Raw genomic sequence first — 10,645 nt, forward strand, 5'->3', positions numbered from 1 at the left:
ACTTTTTAATTAAGTTTTTAAATTTTATGCATTATAATTTTAAGTTGAAAACCAAATCTTAATGTTTGATTTATTTCAAATAAAACATTTATACCGATATTGTTATATTAAATATTGTGTGTATAAAAAAGATATTCATAACAAAATGTTGTCACATATTTAAAAACTAAATTTACAAAGACTAAAATTTTGTTGCAAAAGAAAATAAATAAAAATATATTATATTTTAAAATAAAGAGAGAAACGATGAACAATTATAAATGTTTGTGTTAAAAATATATGAGAAGACAATGTTATATTGTGAATTAAAAAAATGTTAACAATTAAATATAATTTTGCCTTTATAATTAAAGAGAAATCACATTTATATATGTTAAGTCAAGAAATCAAATACAATTACCATTTTAATGGAGTTGGTAAGCACATTTGGTTTAAAACATGAGGTCTTGGGTTCGAAACCCATATAACACAATAATATATTTTTCAAATTTTATAAAACCTTACGTATAATGGGTTATAACAGGAAAACGGGTCATGTGTCATAATATAATAGAAAATAGTGACATGGCATCTACTTGGCATCCTATGTGGAGTGCCTAGTTAAAAGCCAGGTGGACAACTTGTGTTACTTTAATAGTATTTTTAATTAATTTTAATAGTATGGTTAGATAGTTAGATTAGCTAGATAAGTGATTTGTCTAATAAATCCTGATGAGTGGTCGATGTGTAAAATATTTAGTAACTACCAATAAACAAGATCTGAATCGATTTAAAAGTGGTTTGAGACAAGTTATCGACAGTAAACCTTGGTGAGTGGCCGATGCTTAAAATCTTAGTAGTACTTGACTATTAAACGAGACTTAATTGATTTACATGTGGTTCGAGTCAAGTTATTAGCTGGTAAGCTTTGAAGTAGTCGATGCTTAAAATTCTTATTGTTGACTATTAAACATGACTTTAGTTTATATAAAACTGGTCGGAGTCAAATTACCTGTTGGTAAACCTTGGTGAGTGGTTGGTGATTAGAATATTTAGTAGTTGACGATTAAATGAAACTTTAGTTGGTATAAAAGCGATTCAAGTCTAGTTACTGACCTGAAAACCTTTTGTGAGTGATCGGTGTTTAAAATCTTCAGTAGCTGACTACTAAGCGAGACTTTAGTTGATTTAAAGTGGTTCACGTCAAGTTACTGAACGGTAAATCATGGTGAGTGGTCAATGTTGGGGCTTTTCACTATTCTTAGGTCCAAAAACATGCAAACAACATCGTACCTTGTGGACTTATATGAATGAGCAATCTAATCAAGAAACATTGAATTAAATGTACATAGTTTGGTTTTATCCACACTAAATTTGTTGAAGGACATGTGGACATTTAATCAAATAGATAGTGGGGCATGTGACTGCAGTAGACAACTAAACCGCGTGTCATATAATTTCAAAATAATAATTCAATCCAAAATACTATTGATTCCCCTTTCCTTTAACCATTTTCATTTACTGTTCGTATTTTTGTAATTACTCAACTTTTTGGTATTTGGTTTGTACCAATTATGCTAGCACAAAGCTTCCTTTTAATCTAATAATAATAATAATAATTTGATGCTACAAAATATACAAGTCATTTCCTTTTTTCGGTTAACCCACTATAAGGGGCCCTAAGTGGATCGACCCTGTGACTAATGTTAAGATGTAAGTATGTAACCGAATATATCATAGACAAAAGACCCATGACTAGGATTTTGTTCCCATTTCCTAGTATTATGTCTTATATTGCATGTCCTCACAAATAATCCATTATTGCGGGAACATATTACACGTACATGTGCACCTTTATGAACTTGGTGGAGTTGGGTGTCATTATGAGGTGCATCACTTAGGTTTGTGTTGTTAAGGATTATATGTAAAAGGTAATTCTCTCTTATTGAGGTCATTGGGTGTATAGTTCGCTTAGGTCTTGAATCTCAATAGCGTACGAATAATCTGATTTCTTCTTAAGCTTCTCATGAGTTGGAATACTAACTTATATAGACGGTTATTACACAAGTATATACATACATGCATACACACGTGAGTCAGACATACATGCATAAATGTGTATATACATACATAAATACACACGCTCTACACACAAATTTAGCTACGTATAGTGAATCTTAGTATATAAAAATGAACTATTTTATCTAGAAAATTTAAAGATTGTAAGCATTTTGCTTTGTACTTCATGTATTGAAGAAAGAGATAAATAATAAAAAGAGAGTATATTGACAAACAAAATTTAAAGATACATTTAAAGAAAAATGATTATTTAAAATTACTCTCGATCCAAACTCAAAATTATAGTATATATTAAAAGTGTAGTTTTAAAATCAGTGCATAACAATTCACATATTGTACCTCTAAAGATTTATTTAGTTGCATAATTAACTCTCAAGTTTCATTAATCACACAATTAACCTCATAAATTTTTAATATGGTACCTTCATGTTATATTAAGTTACACAAACAATCCCACAATTCATTAATACGGTACAAATCGATACCGTAATAAATTGAGATACTGACCGAGTCTCCACCGCATGCCATAGCACACCTGGATTTAAAGCAAGTAGTTATATGAACAATTAAAATAATTCAAACTAAAGTTGCATACTTAGAAGTTCACAAAGGAAGCTAAATGTCCCAATGACTTTAATGAAAGTAAAATAAAAAAAAATGTAAAATGTCTTTAAAGTACAGAAACAATAACCTAGAGTACAAGGTAATTTATGGTGGACCATCTATTCTGCAATCCTGTGATGTTACCATTACCACTTCTAGTTGTTGTGCATTTATGTGAACAGAAAACCATTCCTCCTATATCTAATGTAAAGACAATTACATCTTTAATTATGCCTATCTAGTTTAACTTTTTTATACATAACTAGTAAAGAACAAAACCAATTTCTTTGGCACGTGAATTATTAAAAGTAGAAATGTATTTACTTTATGCATAGATAAATACTCCCTAATTTCTAGGATTGTTTAATAGCCGAGACACGGTCATACTTTAAAAGAGTCAACTCAAAACAATCAACCGAGCTGACATTTCGAGCTTGAACTCAGTTGATATAAAAATTCAGCTAACTTGGCCATCTCGATTTCAAGAAACTTAGATCAAGTAACAAGAGGAAACATATATCTCGGGTGTCTTTGGCAAAACTAGCTGATGACTGGTGGTTGTAAGCTGGTAGCCGGTAGCTGTAACTTTTTAGATATATTTAGGTGTTTAACAGAGTACATAGAGTTTTTAATAAAACTAGTCGTGTGCCCGTGCGTTGTGACGGGGTGGGCGCGCAACCTGACATTAACCGTATAATCAGTGTCGGCACATACGTCACCTAATGACAGTGCACACATAACCCGAATGTAGACATATAATTCATGCAACTCCAATGTGGGTGTAACCAAAGATTGAGCACGTGTAACCGGCACCAGTATGCACGTCACATACATTACTTGATGACAATGCGCACATAACCCCCCGAATGCGAACGTATAATTCATGCAAAGCCAGTACGCGTGTAACCGAAGATTGAACACGCATAACATGCATGTTACAAGCATTAATGGTTAAACTTGCGTAACCAGCATTGCGCGCGTAATTCACTCTAAATACTGGTGCGGGCGCTGGATTGAGTGCTTACCAATGTTGGGTTGCGCGCGCTACATGGCGCTTGACACGCGTTTATCGGTCCCGTGTAAGGCCCCGTTCCCGGTAACCCTACTTTGGTGTTAGATTTACTCATAAACACAGTTCTAAAATCAGAGTTAATTAAAACTTTCGCGGAATAATTTAAAACTTCATACATCACATTACAAGACATTCATTCTTGTCTTAATATACAAATTGTGATTAATTAAAACAATCTTGACACTTCTTCGTAGATGCCAATCTCTTCCGTCCATGCCATGTGTCCCTCCTCAAGCCAGCTGCCTCAATCTATTTGCCTGCGTGCATACTAAAAGTCAGCTACGCTGAGTGAGTTCTAGTTAATCATTTAACATACAATACATTCATATCCTTACTCATACGCATCCGAAGATACGTATTCATACCTTATTTACTCTTACTTCTTTCATACAAACTTTATATACATGCGCACACACTTACATGCTTTCTTTCATAAGGTCTTGTAATTTACCATAGGCTATTCTATCTCTACCATCACATATATTATTATGGTCCGGTCCCTTCTGTCTCAGATATGATCAGGGTCTGGTCCCTTTTGTCTCAGATATTATCAGGGTCTGGTCCCTTCTGTCTCAGATATTTTTAGGGTCTGGTCCCTTTGTCTCCAATAACTATACCTGTCACGTCACTCGATCATCCATTCATTTTCATTCATGCATACTTTACATATGTATATACGTATATGTACATATTCATTCGTATAAACATTCCATAATAACATTCAATACTTAGTCATACATATAACATACACATGTCATACACTTACCACTTAAGTTAAGTGTATTAACAACTATCACAAAGGAGTATGCATACAGCCCCAAAAACATAACGGATAAAGGGGCTAGAAACTCACCTGAAGTCGGTTTCTCTCACCGTTAATAGTAATGCCCTTCTTTAGCTGTGCACGGCTAAATGTATAACGCATTACGAGTGTCAAATATCCATTACTACTACTTCTTATATCTAAGTCAATGACACCCTCAACTAACGGGGGCCTGGGGGCAGCGCCCCTGGTAGCGGGGTCTAGGGGTGGCAGCCCCTAGCAGGGTCCAAGGGGCAGAGCCCTTGGATGGGGTTGAGCTGCCAGGTTAGCTCGGAAAAATTTTATTTTCGTTAACAGTCCTTTAACAAAAACGCATCAGAAAATTAATCGGCTCACAGCTTAAACAATTTCGCATGAGAGGTTTCGTTTCGCTTCGCATGGGAGCGCTTCGCTTCGCATGGGAGTGCTTCGTTTCACATGGGAGCGTTTCGCTTTGCATGGCTGAACGAAGCGAAATGCCTGTTTCGCTTCTCAAGGCTGAGCGAAGCGAAATGCCTTCCTTTCTTTGTTTTTATCATTTTAAAGCCATTTTACTTCGTGGCTCTTCCTCAGGACCTGATTTTTACTCTTTCCCAACTTTTGACACATTATGACGCCATGCACCTGATCCTGAACCCATCTCTCAAAGTCCAAACACCACATTTTTATCACAAAGTGCACCCGAGAGGTTATAACTTACCAAGTTTATATTTTTCTTACATTTCACAACCCGATCTATCATTATATCTGTTTGCATGCCGATTCTAACCATAAAACTTAACCATTTTAAACTAAAACCCACCTTTTGCTTGCGGGTTCGAGTTCAGATCTTGACAACTCGAGGATCTGGACGTGATTCTTGTCAGTTGAAGACACTTGAATCACCAAACTCTTCCTTAATTTAATCCCAGAATGGATTCGGGTCTTGAGAGAGAGTGAGTGTGTGTTTCTTGAGTGTGTGGGTGTTTGTGTGTTTTGAGAGGAAAGGGAAGAAAGAAAAGAAGTGGTTGGTCTATATATATAGGGGTTTCATGGGTCCCACCACTCACTCCCACTTCCAACTCTCAAATACGTAACACACGATTAATTTAACGACACACGACTATTAACAAAACTTTATGTTATTAAATGCTTAACAAAAGTTGGACGTTACATCCCGATACATGTAAACAATGCCATCCATATAATCGGTGGATAAAATCAAGAAGCAAAGCTGATATATACAGTAATTTCAAATAAATAGTTTTTTAAACCAACCTTCTTTGACCCAAATCTCGTTTCGACCCGACACTGTTCTAATATGAAACCTGTTCTGACTTGACCTCTTTCGATTTGAAACCGTACCGACAACAGAACTAAATTAACCCTTTTTGTATTGACTTGTTCCAGCCCTAATTTGGTCTTACACATGACTTGAGCTCGCTTGACTCGACTTGTTGCTGGTCCTAACTGATAATCACACAATATGCTTGATATAATGCTTAACATATATAAATCCCTTGTATATTTTATATAATATTTTATTAGTTTTTGTTTGGTTTTTATTAGAATTTGTATATTACTAACATATTTGAATAATGTAGGTTTCGGAGGTTTATCGTGGTTAAAAAGGGCCAAAAACAAGCTAAAACAAGCCAAACCGGTGAACCGGAGCATCAGAATTGAACCGGACCGCATCAAGAAACGAACCGGCCCGGTCAACCACCCCTAGCCTGCGGCGCCGCGCGACTGGGAGGCAAAATCCCACAGCGCGGCACTCTGGGCACCCGGTTTCTCGAATTTTCTTCGTTTTTTATCAGTTTTGGGCCCAGGAAACCTATATAAACACCCCTAAACTTAATCCTGAGCATACCTTGCGAACCAGAGCCGAATTTGGAGTTTCTTGGAGCTTAGGATTGAAACATTTGGCGGGTTTGAAGGCAAGGAATCAGCCGGTGAAGTGCCAATCGATCAAGAATGAAGACTACAGGTTTTATCACCTATTTTCTTCCGTTTACATTATTTTTCACCATGGTTTCCTTTAAGTTTGTTTTGTTTGATTTTTATAATGATAGGCTAAACATTATAGACTGCCTAGGCTTAGGATGAACCTATTTTGACGTTGTGTTTTGATTTGGGATTTATTTATCGTTATGGTTTTTATGATTTAGTAAAAGATTTAATCATATTAAATTGATGCATATGGATATTTTGGATTGTTTGATTAATTGTTATTATTCCATAGTTGTCTAGATTATTGTTTTTCATTTTGATATGTTGCTATTAGGCCATCTACTTTGTGTTTTTGACTATTTTATGATTGATATGCATTAAGATCATATGAATAATAATTATTAATTAATTAAACTTAAGTGTGCTTCTAACCTAAATCTTTAAAGTGTTAGGTTATTGATAGATCTTTATTATTTGATCTTGCTAGATTTAGTTCTTCGTAAGGAGTCCGTCTAGGTTTGATTATTTATTATTGTCTATTGAATCAATTAAATATATTAAATTGCCTTTGATTTCCGTGATGTAAGGTAGGATTTCGTATAAAGGAACTAACAGCATTCTCATCCTGTTCCCTATCCCTATATCCATATATATCATATAATTACACTAAAAACTACATTTCTCTCTCATGTTCAATTAAATAATATTTTTATACCTTTTTTCATTACAATTTTTTCTCTCCACCCTATAATTTTCAAAAAAATCACTACCTTTTCCCCAAATTTACAAAAAAAAACACTACCTTTTCTCTCTCCACCCTATAATTCACAACCACTCACAACCCCACCTTATAATTTACAAACCCTCCTCACATAATTTTAGGGGATGGGTTGGGAATGCTCTAAGTCATAAATAATTAGGTGACCGTAAGGAAACTTGATTTTAATACTGGTGTGCGTTAAAACTTATTAGAAACCAATAGGTGTCTCTTGAGAAGGGTCAGGGATCATGTTCGGGTTTTCTCTTAGGTTTCTATTTTACGATCCCAGTTCATAACTAAATATTTTCCTGGTTAATTAACAACTGAAATTTAGGGGATTTTAGCCTAGGTAGTTATCTCATCATCATCTGAATTAAGTCCAAGTTCTAAGTTTAATCGTCTTTAGTTTCTTAATTAGTTTAAATTAGTTTAAAATTAGTTTATTAGTAAACCCCCCTTAAACAAATAATAAATAAATAGTCGTCTGTATTTGAGTCTAATTTAGCTAGTTTACGTAGTTTAAAGAGTCTCGTGGGTTCGATATCCGGACTTACTTAGCTGCACTATAGTCGACCGGTTCACTTGCCGGTTAGTAGTTTTTGTTAAGTTAAGAGTCTAGAATTATTACTTAGTGTCTAGATTAGCGTTTATTTAGTTAGTAAATTAATAACTACTTTTAGCACATCAATGCTAATTTTTTAAAGTTAAAGAAGTATAGCAATATTATACTAAATGCTCGTTTTTATGATGTAATTTTTTAAAAAAAATATAAACGTGTGAATAAGTTACGGCCCTTAAAAAGTCATGGAGGTGGTTGGTTTTGAATAAGGGTTAAATGTGTAGCTATTATATAAATTAACAAAAGCTAACTGAAGTTCAAGTACCAAACTTGTAACTATTTTTGAATAATGTACAAAATGAACAAAAATGGACATAACTAGAAAAACATAATACTAAATCTATAATAATATATATAAACGAAATCCTTAAAATCCTACCTGTCGCGATGTGGTCGCTCCCCCATTTTATGGAAGCCACCAAATTGTTTGATTTTTAAATGGAGACCTCTCATTGATTTAACCCAAATTCATGGGTATTGGTCTTACCAAAACCAGATAACTCTTAAACGGGTTATAACATCTCATTAAATTAAAAATCAATCTTACCAATTATTTGATATGAAAATCCTAAAAAATAGGGATATACTAAAATTCAATATCCAATTTAAAAAAAAGATATTATTTATAATTAATAAACAATTTTATAGTAAAAACCATAAGCGGGTCATGGGTCACCAAATCCATATAGCTTCTAAACGGGTTATAACATATCATTTATTTATGAAACCCTTTTATCATCAAACCTTAACTATATTATTAACTTTCATACAATTAAGAACATTAAAATCCAAAAAATAAATATTAAAAAACGAAAAATGTAAAACAACCATTCTCTCAAGCCATCAGATTACTTTATTTGTAAACGAATGTTTCTCACGCATTTGACCCGAATTCACGGGTAACGGTTTCACCAAACCCAGATAGCTCTTAAATGGATTATAACATCTCATTATATTAAAAATTAATCTCATAAAATATTTGATATAAAAATCCTATAAAATAGGGATATAGTAAAAATTAATATACTATTTTATTTTAAAAAAAGATGTTATTTATAATTAAGAAAAAATTTTATAATAAAGAAAATAAACGGGTAATGGGTATCACCAAACCCAAATAGCTTTTAAACCAGATTATAACATATCATTTATTTGTGAAACAATTTTATCGTCAAATCTCAAGTATATTAATGATTAACTTTCTTACAATAAATAAAATTAAAATCCAAATATACATATATAAATATTAAAAACGAATAATATAAAACAATCCCAGTAATACGGAGGATAAAATCTAATGTGTGTATATATATATATATATATCTTGAAAAGTTATTTAAGTAATTTTAAATACCAAAAGCTCATAGTTTTTTTAAGAAATTTTTACACAAACAATTACGCTGTTACCCATCCCTAACTTGCAGCCCTAGTTCTTCTTCACTTACCAGTTGTGACGCATCAACCAAACCGTTATTCACATGTTCTCCTTCATTAATTGTTCTTCATGAATCGTTTCTACCGATCATTGAAAACCCGGTTCGATTCTTGTCGATTCGATGTTGCATATTCTTCAATTTCTCCTTTCTTATCTGCGATTTGGTTTAATTACCAAGATTTTACTTTACCATTCATAGTGATTTTACTCACAGGTTTGATAATTAACGATGTTCTTCAATCCTGTTCTTCGATTTTGGTCTATTGGGGATTTTGTTTTGATTGATCAATCGATTTAGTTATAACAATAATTTTGTATCAATATTTTCAGAGTTGGCTACTTCATTGTGCTTTTGATTATTCTAGCAATTTTGTTTTTTAAAATCACAAAATATTTAATTACACGGAAGCATATTATGGAAAATGATAAATCATAAGATTTAATTATACAGTAGCATATTATGGAAAATGATAAATTATAGTAAGTGGCTTCAGTTTTGCTTCAATAAATATCTAAGTGAGTGACTTTAATATTCAAGCACTCTGATTTATGGAGGATGATAATGTTTTGTAGTTAGGAGATATAATATTGTTATTTTTGTTTTATATAGAAGAGGCTTGAACTTAGGAGAAATATATATTTTTTTATTAAAATAAAGATAAATTAGTCATCAACTAAGTTAATTTTAAAGAGATGGACAAATATGTAATGTATATGTTTTAATAAAAGAAAATATGTAATTGGTTTTTTAGATTTGGTATATATGCAATTAAGGACCTCAGGAAGAAGAAATATGTAAATGTCCTTTTTTTAAACGCTATTAGTAGGAGCGTTCAAATATAAAATTTTTCTCCTAACATAAAAGCATCAAACTTTTTCGATTAAATAAAGTTTTTTATTGAATACGAGCTTTTTTTTAAAAAAAAATTAAAGTTAGAAGCTCCTAAAAGTTTCCTACCACACATGCCTGATGTCTCAAAAGTTGTATAATATCGTATATTTTAAAAATAGTATTATTACAAAACCATAGTAATATCACATTTTTAGCTTTGTACACATATTTTTATATACGGATATTTAAATACTTCCTCTTATTAATATCATCTTCTATGTATGATATAAAATCTCTTCGATTCTTACTTTTATCAAAATAACCAAACAATGCATATAAAACCATAACATTTGTTTCTCTAAACACTATTTTTATCTCAAGTTTCAATTTCATGCTATATAGGGTAAGGTTAAAATCAAAACCCACTTGAGTTGTGAAAATCCGTGAAAACCCTGTGTAACTATCGTTTTTTTTCATTACATGTAATATATGTTGTAATATTTAATACAAAACATCGAAACATAAAAAAAAA

This window comes from Bidens hawaiensis, unplaced genomic scaffold (assembly GCF_021521415.1).
Source record: "Bidens hawaiensis isolate Kalapana, Puna unplaced genomic scaffold, B.hawaiensis_p1.1 tig00012940_1, whole genome shotgun sequence".
NCBI classification, from domain to species: Eukaryota; Viridiplantae; Streptophyta; class Magnoliopsida; order Asterales; family Asteraceae; genus Bidens; species Bidens hawaiensis.